Source organism: Cylas formicarius, unplaced genomic scaffold (genome assembly GCF_029955315.1).
Source record: "Cylas formicarius isolate icCylForm1 unplaced genomic scaffold, icCylForm1.1 PGA_scaffold_3__17_contigs__length_32017465, whole genome shotgun sequence".
Lineage (NCBI taxonomy): Eukaryota > Metazoa > Arthropoda > Insecta > Coleoptera > Brentidae > Cylas > Cylas formicarius.
In genome coordinates, this window is record NW_026844326.1 from 5622463 (window position 1) to 5639923 (window position 17461).

Here is a 17461-nt window from a genome sequence, read left to right on the forward strand (position 1 = left end):
ATTTATTTTTGTCTCCCTCTTTTTCTTGTCAATTCCATGACCGGATTGTCCCTTTTTAATCACCAGCAGTAGTCTGCTATCATTACAATGTTCCACCGACTTTGATATCTGCGTTCTTTTTTATGTCTTTTATATCTTTTGTCCTAGGTGTATGGAGATGAAATGGGGGCCTAAATCTGGCTTCAATTCTGGGGACTTAAAATTTTACTTTGCTTAGAAGCCACTCAAAGTTCACCGTACCATGCAAAGCCCATACAGAAATTTTAAAGAATTAATGTTCCTCCTAACCTCCAAAGATGATCTCTAGAACAACTCCAAGCTATCAATGTGGTAAATTCGTGAGAATAGTTGAGGTATTGCTGAAGTGTCGGCAACTTCTTATTACAAAAACTAACGATGTACGATACGATATACGATAATACTAATTGTTCAATATGAGGTATAAAAGCAAGTCGAAGACAATCCTCAAGTCTTAACGTTCACTTAATAGATTCAATACAGTTCCATTTAGTATGTAATTAAATAAATTTATATTCAGCTTTCTAGAGTAAGTAACACGTCACACTTGGAAACATTTAAACCTAATCGATTAACCAGACACCATTTTGCAAGCAATAGTCAGCATATACTAATTTATTGCAATTCTACTTACCAATTAGATCATTAATAAAGATGATGAAAATTCATATATACCACATACATCTAACCTAAATCATCAATTTATTCACATAAATATTGAGTCAACGTCGCCAGCTCGCTCGTGCACAATTTATTTGAAACAACACTAATATTATTCTTAAAAATAGAATAAATACAGTCAAAAACTATAATTGCGAAGTGTTTAGAAAAATTGTAAAGTATTGATATGGCCTGATAATTTTCAATTGCACTCGCGTCATCTTTTTTAAAAACACACAATAACTTCGGCAATCTTCCACAACTCAGGAAACGTATACGATTTGGAAATGTTATTGAATATGTGAGTAAGTGGAAGGCCGACGACACTGATACAGTCCTTAACAAAGAAGCTAGAGAGGCTTTCAGTATCGGCTGTTGGTTTTTTGCTGGCTTTAATAACCTGCCTTTCGGTAACTCCAACAATAGCAATGTGATCGTGCACTGAAAGATACACCTGCATAATTCTTTTCAGATGGAATATAGACTTAATTGCCTCTCTAAAGTTAAATCTTTTATGGAGCCACGATACAGGCCAAAGTCTGTAGACTGATTAGACTGTCTTTTGTTCACGCTAATCAATAGTGAGGTTAAAGTGGTACATGTGTAACAATAGAGCACTCGTCTCTTTCAACAGAGCAAGGAATGCGAATTACACGAAAACGGTGCATGTTATTGCACACATTGTTATATTGTTTAATTCCTGTTGCTTCCGAAAAATAAATGGTCTAAGTGAATAGGAGGACTTAAATGCATTTAAAATGAAGTTGGAAACATTGAAGTCGCCGAGAATGAGATTATTTTTACCGACATCAATAAATAACGCTAGAACAGCTCAAAATCATTATCCGACTCATATGCATCCAATTTCCCAAAATTTCTATGACATGTTTTCTACATTGTTTTTGTCATTTGAATATTTCTTGTTTCCCTTGAAAACGAGTTATTTAAACATTATTTTCATTAGTCCAGGAACAAATACCGAATTAAAAAATCTAAATTAAAACAGAAATTTACCATCATTGTTACATGTTCCATCCACGATATCAGCCTAAAAAAGTGTAGTTTTATACTCATATTGCAACCCATTTTTTGATATTTGATGTTTCCTAGAAAACCTTTTATAACATCAGTAAATGAAACCCATGCGACCTTCTCAGATTCGATCATGGTATTCACAAAGTCTTGATCTTCAATTAATCGTCTTATTTGATCACCTACACAAATTTCTTCCTTTAATTTTGGAGCTGAGAGAACGGGAAATTCTCCACGTAAGCAACAGGTACAGGAGCAAGAACATTTTCGTTGGGCAAAAGAAGAACTTTAAGTTCTTTTATTGGATTAGCAGTATCATTGCCATAAACAAGTGAATCACTTTGTTGAAAATAGCTTTCTAAAATATGAGATTTCAACGTCTTCGGCCAGTAACTATTTATTTAGGCGTCTAGATGCTAAAATTTAGGTAAACTTAAGTTCCCCACTAAGTTTTTAAGCTCTGACGCTATCACTAGCATCTACATCTATTTTAGGTTCTGAATAACTGGTTGTATCTTCTTCCAAATTGGCTGGATTCTCAGGTATTGGGACATCCGGACCATGTATCATCGGCCTAATTGTAGACTTGAAGAGAGAAAAATTTTTAGAATTTTATCTACGAACCACTTCAGAAATGGAAGTCATCATGGTGACTTGTTAAATCTGCTTCTTATAATTGCCAGGTTTCATTATTGCAATATCTTAAACCTCCTTCACGTACCTTACAAACAATATGGAAAGCCCAAGATTCGTCTTGATCACCAATTTTTACTTTAAAATAAGCGTAGTATTGTCTAATTTTACATCCAAACCACAAAAGAACTATACATATGCCAAAACGTATCTGGAATATTTTTACAAAATCTTGGAATTTTAAACATAAATTTAACTGCATAATGCTCACTAACTTCACGAAACGACTGCCTACAACAAACGCAAATACACGAAAAACGAGCTTTCTTCAAGACATGCCGTTCCGACCCGATGCGGCAATATTTCCCAGAAACTAATTTTTACTTTCGGGGATCCCCTGCTACTATTCTTATAATTTAGGCAAATGTTATCTAACGTTCCTATTTTTAAAACAATAAATATGACATCTCAGAAATTAATTAAAAAATGTTGCATGAGGGAAACAAAAAAAAATTGTTTTCTTATTAGTTAAGTTCTTATAACTCCAAAAGTATGAAAAATTTTAAAGCAGAAAATATAAATACAATTTAAATATTTGAAGACAATAACCAACAAAAGTTAGGTTAGGCTACTATTTACTCTCCTTTTAAATAGTTAGAAAGTAGTTTTTCAAACTACCCTAATTTTTTTTATAAATCATAAATAAGTTACCGACTTTAAAATGAGTACAAATTTAAAAGTGCCATTTTATTAAATGTCTCCACGTGGGCATCTAATATCTTTTAGCTATAGTTTTCGTTGTTTTTCTTGAACCGGTAATTTAGTTAATGTTTTTCCCGAAGCAGAAATGGTTGTGCTTGGCACATGCAAACGTGCAATAATGATAAACCATTTTCAACTCAGAAATAACTGAAAACTTACGAAAAAATGTCAAGTTGATAATTGTGAACATGAAAACTTACCTTGTGACGTCACCAGCATCTGAAATGACTTGTTCAAATTTCAATTGTTTAGAGTACGACGTAAATATTTCACTTATGATAAAAATATTTAGAGGGAATAGTTTTTGAGTCTTATTAAGTATTTAATCAATTCAATCAAAAAAGGTCTGACCCTTTTTAATTTAAACTCACCACTGCAGACGAACTAACAGTTTTAGAAGCATAGTAGGTAGGAAAGCGATTCGTGTCGTCAAATCTCTCAAAAACTAAAAAACAAGCTCAGTCTTGAAGTGAATTTTTTAAAATTTAAAACCAGATTTAACGAAAAGGACAGACTTTCAAAATTGAAGACAAATAGGGTTAACTTAGCGAGATTGACCATCTTACACAATTTGATTACTGTTGAGTATAATTTCTGGGAGCAAGAATAAAGTGGATTTTCTTGAAATCCCTATAGGCGATACTAAAATTAGTTTAGTTGATGAGACAAAAACTTCGGAATAGTAATCGATAGTAATCTTACGTTTAAGCAGCACATAAAAATTATATTCCAAAGACCTTTTTTCTCCAAAAATGGTTTACATTAACCGACATATTTTAAATATCAAACTAAGGAAAATTTTGTGTGAAGATTTGATGAATGTGTTCGGCTGATGAGATTATTTGTTGTAGTCTTACGGCTAGTTAATGTTCTTTAAGCTTAGTTGATATTTTTCGTCCTGTTTCTCCAATGTACTATTTGCCACATATTGTGTTTGTTGTTTTGGAGTAAAGCCTTAATACGCAGGACCTTTTTTCATAGGATGGGATCCGTCTGTAATAATATCTAGAATTTTTTCCTAATAGTCAGTGGTCTTTATCTATTTTTAGAATTACAATGTCGGGATTAGACTTTGGAGTTTTTCAATTTTTTTAATGTCATTCTAATTCAGATTTTTAATTTTATCATGATTCATATTTGAAAGGGTATCAAACGCGAATGGGGATAAATTGAAGCAATTTCAAGATGTACAAACAGAAGAGTCTCGTTGATTTGGTCTATTTCTTTTCTTGACGAATTCTTTTTGAAAGTAAATCAAATCTAGATTTATGAAGAATTTAATAAGGAGATGAGGTTTTGATATGATATCATTATGACTACTACAACGTAGCAAAAAAGTCAGTGTACAGAGCATTCTTACCAGTTTTAATCGGTGATCTTTTTCCTGTCTGCTTTTTCTGTTGATGAATCATCTTTCTTTCAAACTTCCATTATTTTTGTGGGTTGTTGATAAATTGAACTCGCTGATGCCTCGCTGATCACCCTTTTGGATTCTTCAGAGCTTAACTGAACCTGGTGTGCAATTTATTCTTTACCCGCTTATATACTGTTTGACGGACATCAACATGGTCTACCTACTTCGCTGATCTACTTCTCAAGAACTTTTGGTATGTAATATCACATTGGCAAAGATTGGGCTGGGAGGTATTTTCCAATTGAAGGCTTAATATCTCTATTGTGGAAATTATTTGAGAAAAGAACAGACGTAAGGCGTTTTATTTCTAGGTTCAGTGATGCGAGTTGATATAGTTTCACGGGTCTGTAAAAATAGTTGATGTGATTAGCTCATCGGTCTATGTGTTGCAGGAGAAATACAGAATATTTGTAAATAGATAGTTAAATGGTGAAATTCATTTCAAACTTGTTGAAGATGCTGTTAACTTCGACCTATATATATATATATATATATATATATATATATATATATATATATATATATATATATATATATATATATATATATATATATATATATATATATATATATATATATATATATATATATATATATATATATATATATATATATATATATATATATATATATATGATGACACTATATTCCGGGATATCATCCGTTCGCTCGTTGAACTCCGACTGGAATCCTGCATCCGACTGGAATCCTGCAGACGTTTCGCCAAAATCTCACTTGGCATCTTCAATGCTCGCGCTCCGAAAACATTTCGAACACTCTCCGAAGTGTTTTCGGAACGCGAGCATTGAAGATGCCAAGTGAGATTTTGGCGAAACGTCTGCAGGATTCCAGTCGGATGCGGGTTCCAGTCGGAGTTCAACGAGCGAACGGATGATATCCCGGAATATAGTGTCATCACATTTTTCCATCCGTGAATCAATACGTGAGAATATATATATATATATATATATATATATATATATATATATATATATATATATATATATATATATATATATATATATATATATATATATATATATATATATATATATATATATATATATATATATATATATATATAAGAGACTCTCTCTGTAGATAATTTCAATTTAATATATTTTGGTCTTATACAATCCACTATTTCTCACGAAGTACTATTTTGAGGAAGCTCAAGAGATTCTGGAAAACTACTTGTTTTACAAAAAAAAGTCATCAGATCAATGACCCGCATAGGCAGTCCAAACTCTTCTTGAGAGAATAATATATAAAATACAATATATTGACTATATCAATTTTTTTAATAATTTTCAAAAAAATGATAATAAAAATATCATTAGGAGGTACGAAATACATTAATATATCAGAAATAAAAACCTGTACTACCTACCGTTTTCAAAATTACAAAATATTGAAAACGTTTTTGCTGAATAAAAACTATTATGCAGTGGAAGAATTTTTAAACATGAAAATATAAAATAATGTTTGATTATGTTCAATCTTCAATATATACATTCCTTAATTTGTTTTTTAAATTCATGTCTGTTCCTGTGTTAAATTTTTGATGTAAATTTTTTATATAGTGTATTTTGTATGCGTTGTTGTTTAAAGAAATTAATAAATATTTACTTACTTACCCACTTACTTAAAAATGTTTCGTCTTTTTTTTAGGCAATCTTACTTCTTATAATGCAAATTTCTCCGAGATCCAATAAATTGTCTTATTAAATTAATTTTATTAATATTATTAATATTATTATTAGTATTATTATTATTATTATTATTATTATTATTATTAATATTATCATTATTGTTACGCTCAGCGTAATACATATACTACCAAATTGTGTACCATGCCGATAAATTTCAATGCTGCTTTCGGTGCGACATAAAGAAACGACCTCATTTTTGTTACCGATCGTACAAGGGAAGTTATTCGGGGGGGATTAATGACTTTTACCATAACGAAAAAATGCCTATTTTCATAAATATGTACACTTGCTTAAAGTCGTTTCCCTTCTCAACCGCTTTTGATTTATAACAGATCGTCACATTCTTTCTCATCATTTGCGTAAGTGAGAAAAATGGCATAGTATCTTGGATACGTTATAACGAGGGACTGTTGGAAGTTAATCCACTGGTAGTAGTTTTCCAGGAAATGTATATTAGCTAACACGAAACTGGTTAGCTTATAACTTTGAAGTCATATTTTATTGGTTTATTGCGTTGTTGTTGAAATAAATAAAATAAAATAAATTTAACCCATGTTCAGCCCTTGCGGTGTGCGGTTTGGAGAGCGTTCTTGTATTACATTGCCACCGTCCCTTATTATCCAAAGTCGGTCTCAATCTTTTTCGTGTTGGCGTTGTTTTCCTCCCCAATAAAATTTTAGCGATGTTTTCACCTAATTTTATTGGGTAGAGCCATTAACAAAAAAATTTATTCTCACTTGAGTGACAAGGCAAGGGTGGCCCAAGTATATTTCTTTTTTTTCTGACTATTTGTGGCAGTGGCTAAGAATCGTTTTTAGTGTGCGTTTCGAAAAAGTTATTTTTACGAGAATATAACAATGTCGCGTCGAAATCATTTGTCGCTTGATGCAAAACAGGTTGTGGAAAATGTGGATGAAACCTTAATCAGCAGGCGCCTTATTAAACAAGAATCTTTAAAACAAACCGGTCCACATATAAAAACGCCAATATCGTCTATAAATGATATTATTAAAAGTGGAGAATTTGAAGAAAATGAATAAACTCACCGCATAGACAAAAGTGATCAGGACCAAACAAGAAGGAAATAGTATATTATGCAACAAGTGCGGTAAACGGCATTTGACTCACGAGTTTTTAATAAACAAGTGAGTGAAAAAGTTTACCGAACGTGTTGCATACTACTTTTTCTACGACCGTTAGTTTTTGGCTACGTTTTCGCAAAACAACAAGAATACATTCACTGACATAACCGTCAGAATTGACAAATGTCTAAATTCAAAGCATAGCAAATATCTCCCAAACCCGAGCGGAAAGAAACTGATGTGGTAAAATGACGCTTCCCGTGCGCGAGATCGGTGCATAATTAGGTATTTTATAGTCCGGAGTAGAAAAATATATTTTTTTTTACAAAGCGTAGTTGTTCCTATCTTGAATAAACTGAAAAAGGAACTAGAAAATTGGACGTAAGCAGAAGTCGGATGGGTCCTAAACTGCTTGCTGTTACCTGCAAAGAATATTAAGGATTCTAGCTTAGATTATCATAAGGATGCAAGTGGTGAACTTTTTCAAAATTGGTTTCAAAACAGTCTTTTAAAAAATATTCCCACAACAGTGTTATTGTCATGGATAACGCAAATACCACAGTCGTCTGCTACGCAAAGCACCAACTTCATCAAGTTTAAAAACTGAAATCCAGGAATATCTGTTAGAAAACATCCCGAGTTTTATAGCTGTCGGTAGGTAAGTTCAATACTGGCTGGCAAAAGCCAGCACTATGAAGATTAAGATAGACTATGGGTTTAAGAATGGTTCATTAAATCTTGTCAAATGTTATTTTTGTGAAAGGTCACAAAAAGTTATGGCGTATGGTGGATGGTGTTTTTTCTGAGGTATCCCAATGCTATGCTCAAGCAAGGTGCATGCTTTTGATGATGACGCAGAGCGTTATTATCATTTTCCTTGCCCTGACTTTAATACTTACACTGAGGTCATTAGTTCTGACTTCAATATTTTAAACGATCTTTCTGAGCAGCACGCGCTAAAACTGAATATCTCCAAAGTCAAATTAGTGCTATTTGATCAGAAGACAAATAGAAAGTTTTGACGAACATATAAAAATTCATTACGTCAGTCGTCATTTTCTAACCACCGGAATGAAAGTTTGCAAAGCAGTTAAACTAAGAAACTCGCTTCATATAGCACATAAAAGTAACGATTTTTTTTTTTTACTTTATTTACTTATTGATTTTAAATTTGAAATAACAAATATGTATAATATTAATTATAATTTTAATATAATATTATTAATAAATTTAAATACATTATAAGTCACCCCAAAATATAACGGGTGCCCTTTTAGGGGTATAGAAGTTTGAAGTGGAATCAAACAAGGATGATGTTTTTTAAATTGTCATGAAATATACTCTAATCTGGAGGTTCAATTTTCAATGACTTTTTCCAAAAAATTTCTGGAAGTATATCGGCAATAGCGCAAGTGGTCAATCGTTTCTGGATTATCGACGTAGACTAGCGACTTCACGTATCCCCACAGGAAATTGTCTTGCGGCGTTAAATTCAACTATCTTGGAGGCCAATTCACGGGTTCGAAACTTGAAACTATGCGGTTCCCAAACGTTTCCTTCAATTAATCAATTGTGGCACTAGCTGTGTGACATGTTGCACTGTATTGTTGGAACCACAGCTCCTTCACATGATAGTTGTTCAATTAATGGACGGAAAAGTCAATAATCGTGGCTCTGTACCGGTCATCATTGACTGTAACGTTCTGGCCAGCGTCGTTTTTAAAGAAATAGGGACTAACTGTTCCATTAGCCCATTAAGGACAGCAAACAGTCAGTTTTTGTTGATATAAATGTGACTCAACATACACTTAAAAATTGTCATCACTCCAAATACAACCGTTTCGTTTATTGACGTATTTCTTCAAGCTTTTTTTTGGGCCCATCACCGAATCTATGTCTTGCTAGTGGATGGACACATATCCAATTCTTGGGCACGATAGCGCACTACTCACTGTTTATGTTTCCCGCAAAACGGACATAGAACCATGATTTTCAAAATAAATTTACAGAAAGTTATCTAAATAGTATTACAGTAGCCTGTGTAAGCTTATTTGAGAAATTAAACAAAGTTTTAAAAATGTTGGGAAAGTTTGCTTATAGGGAAAAGAGGAGTATAAAAATACTTACCATCCGGAAAATATTTTTACTTATTTCGTTTAGTAACTAAACTGAGTGGAATAAATACATTTAGTTTTATTTCGCTCAAGAAAATATTTTATTATTAATATCATATAAGTGTAGTTATTAATTATATTATAAAAAAATATACAATCAAATTTTGATATATCTTTGGTTTAGTACAGCACTTATGATAGCTTTTTCTCTTATTCATTCTATCACCAAATTAAAGGAATGTATAACATCATTGATGTTTTTATTGGAATCATCCGAAGTTTTTTCATTTCCCTATCTATTTCAGGATTTTCTTCAAGGTTACATGGATTACTTGCCTCACTTGTTCAACTCATATCATCTCTGAAAAGTAATCAGAAGGAATATTGTATTGAATTTCATCACTTTAGGAAAAAAGATGTATAAATAAATTTTCTAGAACTAGCAGGGGAATTTTATTTCATGCCTGCACCACTAAATAAGCAACATCTTTCAAATTTATATTTTTCAGTGCTGTAACTATTCCATCTTCTGCACTCAAGACTGCAAGACATGCAAGTAGATGTTTGCAATCGCGTTGTTTTAGTGATTTTCCTACATTTTGGGTCTAGTGGTTGCAATATTGGTGTTTTATTAGGGGCAAAAAACAAAAACTTATTCTGGGACCAACGGTAAGTTGCATTATATTATAGAGGGCTTTTACGAGAAGGTTTTTAGATTCGAGTTTCCGAAGGAATGAATGTATCATGTATGTATGTATGTATACCAGTCGCTCAAAAGTGTATTATAAGTTTGCCAAGGCTTTTTGGATGATTTGTAATATACTGGCAAATCCATTTTTTTGAAGCATCTAGGAGGTTTCGAATTCCGTAATATCCTCAAAAGTTGACGGTTTGCATGATTGCTATTCCTTCCTTGATTGCTTTTCTTCCAGCTTCTGCCATTGAGCATGTGTAACGTTAGTTTTATCGGCCAGGCTTTTACATACGAGAACAGTTTCGTCGTAATTAAATATGTGTTCAGGTAAAAAGCCATTTTCAATAACACCAACAACACATTGCAATTCATATTGTTTCCACAAACAGGCAAAATCCGTATACCATGACGTTTTTCAAGTTCCACTTGCTACAAATGTTTCAGGTCCATTATTAACTTTCATTATTTACTGCGACTGCTTTTAATTTTATCATTGCAATTGGAACTACAAGAAAACACGGTATCGTCGATTTCATTATTTTTAATTTTCTGTTACTCAACTTACTCTAGATTTGGCAAATTTATATTCGTTACAAATATCCATTGTTTTTTTGCAGCTCGATGAATGTTTGAAAAAATCTATTGGATATTTTAAAATAAATACTTAAAGACCCGTCCGGTTTGCTGAGTTCTTGACATAATTGCACCTGAGTATTCAAGAGTGTTGAACAATTTCCCTTATTTCCAGGTAATGTCAAGTTTGCACATTTAAAAATTCCTTTCTTGATATGAATCCATTAAACTTTACCGTCAGTTCTTGTCATGTCGATGCTGTAAGGATGTTAATCGATATCGAACTGTAAAGCGTGAAAAACAATTCCACCTGCAATAAATTCTCGATATCTGAGGCGCCGCTGCGCCTTTGGTATTATAGCACGCCCCCCTTAAAGTGTCTTTCATCGTTCTTCAAAAAAGATAAATGGTTATATTCGCGCCCTATAAAATTGGATTCGAACATTTCGAATTCGACTGTTCTGTATTCGAATTCATCGTTCTTCCGTATTCCCGCGGCGGCGGCGAAAAGATATAAATCTTTGGGGTATTAGAGAAATCATCTCGGAAGTTTAATAGGAATATTAATCTTTGCGGGAAAAAATGCAAAGTCGCCAAAAATTTTAATATATTTTCATCGGGACAGGGGCATATTCTGCGATTTATGGTCCGTTTGGAGATCCCGAATTACGGTCGTTTTTATCAAAACACTCTTTTACTTAGAAGATATGAAAATAATATGTTAAGGCCGCATCAACTTTAAATTTGCGAAATATTAAATGTGCTTAGAAAAATACTCAACCTGATCTTGGTTGTATGAAAATCTACAACGGAATTGATCTAAGAACATCAAGTAAATATCTCTCATCCTAGGTGGGGTCTGCAAATCTAGACTATTTATTACCTTCTCAATTACCAAGCAATAAACCAATAAAAAACAGAGGGAAGTGTATGTGATGTATGAGAGTAATCAGAAACATGAATTAAAAAGAAAATAGTTGATATTCCAGCATCTGTGAAACAGTCTTTATTTGAATGATTAACGATAAAAATAGGAAGTTACCTTTTCGATAAGAAGGGGAGATTCAGTCTACTAAAGATTGGTATGGCGGGAGGGACCAGCATGGGTGTACCAGACCAGGGAAAATTGGCCCAGCGAAGGAATGACTTGTGACGAAGAGGTATTTGATAAGAAAAAAAACAAATCATTGCGTCAGAAACAATAAACATTGTTAATGCAGATTTCTGGCGTCACTGCTATTTTCGTCATTTCATGAAGACCGTTAGGTCAATTGTTTGAATCTTTCGAATTATAAACAACTTGTAGATTTTGAGTCAAACACAAGATTTAAACCAATTCGAAATGTCTCTTCTAAAAACGGTAAAAAAAATTTGCTGCTTTTGAATTCTGCGTTTATCAAAATAGTTTAATCAATGGTGGCAAAATGCATTCCCGTAACTTAACTGAGATAAACCCGGAAAAAAAGGAAAGGTAAATTTGTGTGCCGTGTGCATAATAATGATGAGAAAACTACCACAGAAAATTTGTGAAGCGAGAACCATATACGATAAAGTTTATGAATGCAAAAGTTACACCATTATATGTTGGGGCTTCAGATCAATGCTGTAGACAAGAAGATAAAAGATTCATTGCGTTTTCTGAAAAATAAATAAAATTTAACATTGTAATAAAAACTTGGTGATTAAGGGTATCAGAAGCTTTCAAGTTCGGCCATATGCAGTACGGCTGATTGAGTTAAGGGTGATGGTAAGGGAGGAGTGCAGAGAGGACAGAGTTTGCTCCTGGGATGGACTTGTCTGCTACACGGAGGGGTACGGAATGGGAGATTTGGCCGGAGCTGGAGCGTACTGCTAGACAACGGGATTGAGCTTGTCGGTCCTTCTAGGTCACTACTGCACTGTGTTTCAGGCGGAAATTTTCGCTATATTGCTGGCGGCCAGAGAGGTGCTTCGGCTCAACTTCGGTAGCAAGAGAATATTGTTCTGCTCTGACAGTAGGGCTGCACTTACGACGCTAAGGGAGTGCAAAGGGGTGCGGAGGAAAGTGGCCGGGATCCGGGACAATGAAGCAGCGGACGCCTTAGCCAGGGAGGGGTGCTCGCACAGGCATATGGGACCAGAGCTCCGCATAGGGATCGCTCCATGCGTGAGGCGGGGAATTCTCGAAGCCTGGGTGAGAGAATGAGCCATGGTGGGTTGGAGAGTTGTTACGGGAATAAGGCAGGCGAGGCTTATGATAAATTGGGCCGCCCTCCTTCGGACTAGGGAGTTGTTTGACTTGGACATCTTTGATTGCTAGACATTGGAGACTACCCGGAGTGCAGGTGGTGCATGGAAGCGGAGGAAACTCCGTATCATCTGCTCACCGAGTGCTCTGCTTTGAACGGCCCTGATGGATCTGGACTCAGTGGGCTAAAGGAGTTGCTGACCTTCTATAGGAGGGGTGGCATTCTGGACGCCCTCTGGCGTGGTATCAAATACCAATACCAATGCGGTGATGATCTCGTTAGTATCAAAGTGAATCTGCATCTGCATCTGTATATTTTCCGAGATTTTTGAAAAAGTGGATAAAATACTGTCTGGCGTTTACATTGTTTTAATGTTACTGAAAAGGCACAATTTAAATTCCTCAAATGTTTCTCGTCGAAATCCTCTTCTCTTGCTTTGTTGAGCCTGGAATCTCATCTAAAATGTGTGTAAATTTTCTGGTCATATACAGAAACGCTGCGACATAAGACCAGAAGGACAATGACAAAAGAGCATGTAGAAACTTTTAGGTCATTTAGTTTCACTTGCAATAGTCAAACTAGAAGTTGGCCACATCATAGATATTAGAACACTTGAACTGTAATTATAAAAATTATTTATTTTCAGTTTTTTTTTTTGAGTTTTTGCTAATAGCACATTCTGATCGTTTTTACCGTTGTTAGTGTTTTGGATATGAAGTGAATCTCTATTGTTAATTTGAAAGGAGGTACTTTTTCAAATTACGCTGTATACCAACATGTTGGATAAATTTAGTCTCTCACCAATGTAATCTAAATAATTAAAAATTTTCCCATTATGTAAGAACATCCGACAGAGACATTCTTCGAAAGCAATCGGTAATAGCAATACCATGGATCTGCAGCTTGCTTTGGAGTTAAATGTAAGTCCCCATCAAAATTTTACTGCAAAATTCGTTTCGTTTGTTTGTTGCCTTTGCTTTTAAAAAACATTTAACCTTGCCTAATTGTTTTGTACGAAGGAACCAATTCATTTTGTTAGCACAGATGTTAACCTACATCAAAAATGTATGAACTACATCTAAATTCGGGAGACTAATAACGGCAAGCATAGTTCCTGTTTTCATATTGTTGATAATGTAAAGTATTCCAAATTTTCATAAAATGAATCTAAATTATACGCGAATCCTACTACTAGATGATATAATATGACCAAATTAATTAAATTATTTGAAAAAAAATTTTTATGATAAAAATGAAATTTTAATTGAAATTTTAAATTTCTATCAACGCGGAACATATTGTTCAAATTACATTTTTTGAAGCAACTATCCAAATTGTACTATTTTTCTTTACAAAACCAGCATTGTCTAAATTATAAAGTTACAGATATGTTTCATCCCTGTAGGTGACGTTGAAACTTTGTTTCGGAAAAGTTGTTAATTGTTTTTTCGCTCGACAATAATACAATTTGCCGTGAGGCCAAGTGGACTCAACTATGTAGCAATTCACCATAACTGAAATATGTTAAAAGCACAGGGTTTATTCATAATTTCATTGTTGTTTATCTGCGATATTAACGTCTAAAATGGTATAATATTTTTGCGTGTCTTGATGAAATTTCATTGCAATGATGGATATAATTCAAAACTTAAAACCATTATAAATTAAGCCGTTAGAACTGGATTTTGGATTTTGGAGCTAGACCTCGAATACGAAATTTATTCATGAAAGTTTAGCGAAGATTTTCTATTTACTTATTATAATACAACACCTACCGAAATAACAATGAATAACAAAGAACCACTGACGCATTTTACGCAGAAGAGGTCGAAAAATCCATTCGATGAATAAACAAACACCCAACCCCACTCAAAAACAGAAACAAAAGGCCGAAACACCAAAAGTTACTTACTCTCGGATCGGTCGTGGTTCAGCCCTTCATCACTCAAATTATTCTAATTGAGGTTGCTGGGAGTCGATCCTCCGACAGGCGGAACACGGGGAGAAAATACGATAAATCAAAAAGAGGAGCCGATTTTGACAGGCCACAAGCCTCGTTACAGTTTCAAACGACACAATCGATTTAAAGAAAGGCGGATTTGGGTGAGATTGAGATGTAATCCCGGCATGGGCGTAGGTGAAATATATACGCGAAATGTGCGATGGAAAGTATTGAATATTTTATATAAAATCGTTGAACTTTATTGCAAGTAACCTGGCCTAAACATTATTTGAAACCATGTCCTTTTGTTGGAACAAATTCGAGGCACTCACTTCGTTGGCAGAAAGAAAATGTGTCAGAATGTAAAATTTTTTTAATTAATTAATTTTAATTTTAATTAACTAATTAAAAATTATCCAAAAAATTGTCGAAATATTGTGTGAGAGTCTCTTTTACTATTTGTTTTACGGAAAAATGTTAAATACAAAAGTTATTGATGAGACTAAGAGAAACAATCGGACAATCAAATATGCAGGGTCGTTCATAAATAAATATAAACTAGCTGGCGTAATAAAATTACAACTGTAGGAAAAATAGTATTAAACACATTTTTGACGAAGAAATGGCCGTAAATCCGAAAACAGAAGGGATGGACCATCGTGACCTTACATTACAATAAAGCGAGTTTTCCACATTTTTGTGAATCACCCCGTATATTTAAATATAATTTTTAATTGATTCTTTCGGACTTATGAAATAAATAATATTTTTTCATTTATTCATTTCCTGATATTTTTTTTATAACATTTAACGGTATTTAAAAGAAACAGCACTTTAATAAAAAATATTTTAAATTCTTTCAAAATTACGCCAGAGAGCTAAGAAGTTTATTTAATTGGGATAATATTGCCTAGGAATTGATAGAATTCGTCAATAACTTCGAAACCGTGAACGCGGACCCATGTTCACATACATCGTGAGTGTCTGATTTACAAAAGTTGGAAGAAGTAACATTTTGTGAAATACCTCGGCACCTCGTATTTGGTAAAAATATTTCAATTTTGAATATTGTCTGAGAAAAAGTATTATTTTCTAAAATTTGCTACGCAGAAAAATGTTTTAAAAGTTAATAAGCAACGCATTAAAAACCTTTCCACAATAACCTGAATCATTTTTAACCATGTCAGACCGAAGTCGAAATTTAATAGCAGTAATAGTGGAACCAGCATATTAGCAAAATATTTTGTTTAATTGCCACAACGGGTAACATACTCTCTCCTCAGCATTTTCGATTCAATGTCAAGTGTTCACTTTACTGCCGAATAATTCGAGTTTAGCGGGTAATTCGAACTTATTTCATCGCGATTTTATGAGCGGTGATAACAATTTATGGTCAAATTACACACAAGTCATGGGGAATTTTCAATATCAAATTTCATTGTCGGTTCGTGTATTTCCATTCGATTTCAAGACGTTTAAATTACTGCAAAAATGCGCGTCTCGTCGATTTGGCGGAATTACAGCGAACGATCCATTAAATTTGAAATGTTATTAAAGGCCCATTCCAGTTCATGGTGTCATTTGGGAATTATTATTACTTTCCGCATAAACAGCAATATCGCAGAACGAGATAAACACATGTTTTCCATGTTTTTTGGCAACTAGTAGGTTAGAAAAATAACACATGAATTGGTGAGGGATTTAAAAAGTTTAAGTATAATGTGATCGAAGAATATCTTGACTTCTGAATAGAGTAGAATAGAATAGAATTTTATTAACCGTTCAAATGAGTTATACAACGGCACGTCCAAAATAAAAAAATATTGATGCAATAATACAGTATATTGCAGACAAATCCAATAATGAAACTACACAAAATTACTAGGTGGGTCCAAAATACATAAAATACATTCTGAGTTAAAAAGTATTTCAATTTTATTTTAAATTGCTTAAAAAGTAGGTTGTTAAGATTCTTATCAGATCTTCCCAGATTGCGAGGACGTCAGGAGGAGTAACCAGGTGTGATCATATCAACTTACCTGTTATTGTTGTCGTGCCTATCACTCGATAGACATCAACGTTTTCAGGTATATATAAAACAGATCGGTATATGTATGAAGTAGTATGTCATAATCTGTAAGCGGGTAAAAATTGGTCTACAATGGGAAAATGGATCGGCTCCGGACAGTACCCGCACAGCCTTTGTTTTGCCGGAAAGCTTTTTCCGAATATCTAACCCCGCCCCAAACCACTATACCATAGGAAATTACGCTATGTAACAACCCAAAGTAGGTTATTCGGAGAGCCGCTGTTTTGCGCAAACTTTATCAATATAGCCTGTCCAGGATAGAGTTATATCGATAACAAATCTCAAGAGATTAATTTAATTAAGTCCAATTTACCACACGAGAAAATAAATTTTCATTTTTTGGTTCATTAAGTATTAAATTGTTTGCAGAACACCATTGTTGCTGAATATTTGTAACTGCAGCAACATTTTCAGTGAGCATTCGATGATGTTTAGCAATCGATAAAACGGCAGTATCGTCAACAAACAGGGTGATGCCAGCTGGGGACCGACAGTGGCAAATCGTTTA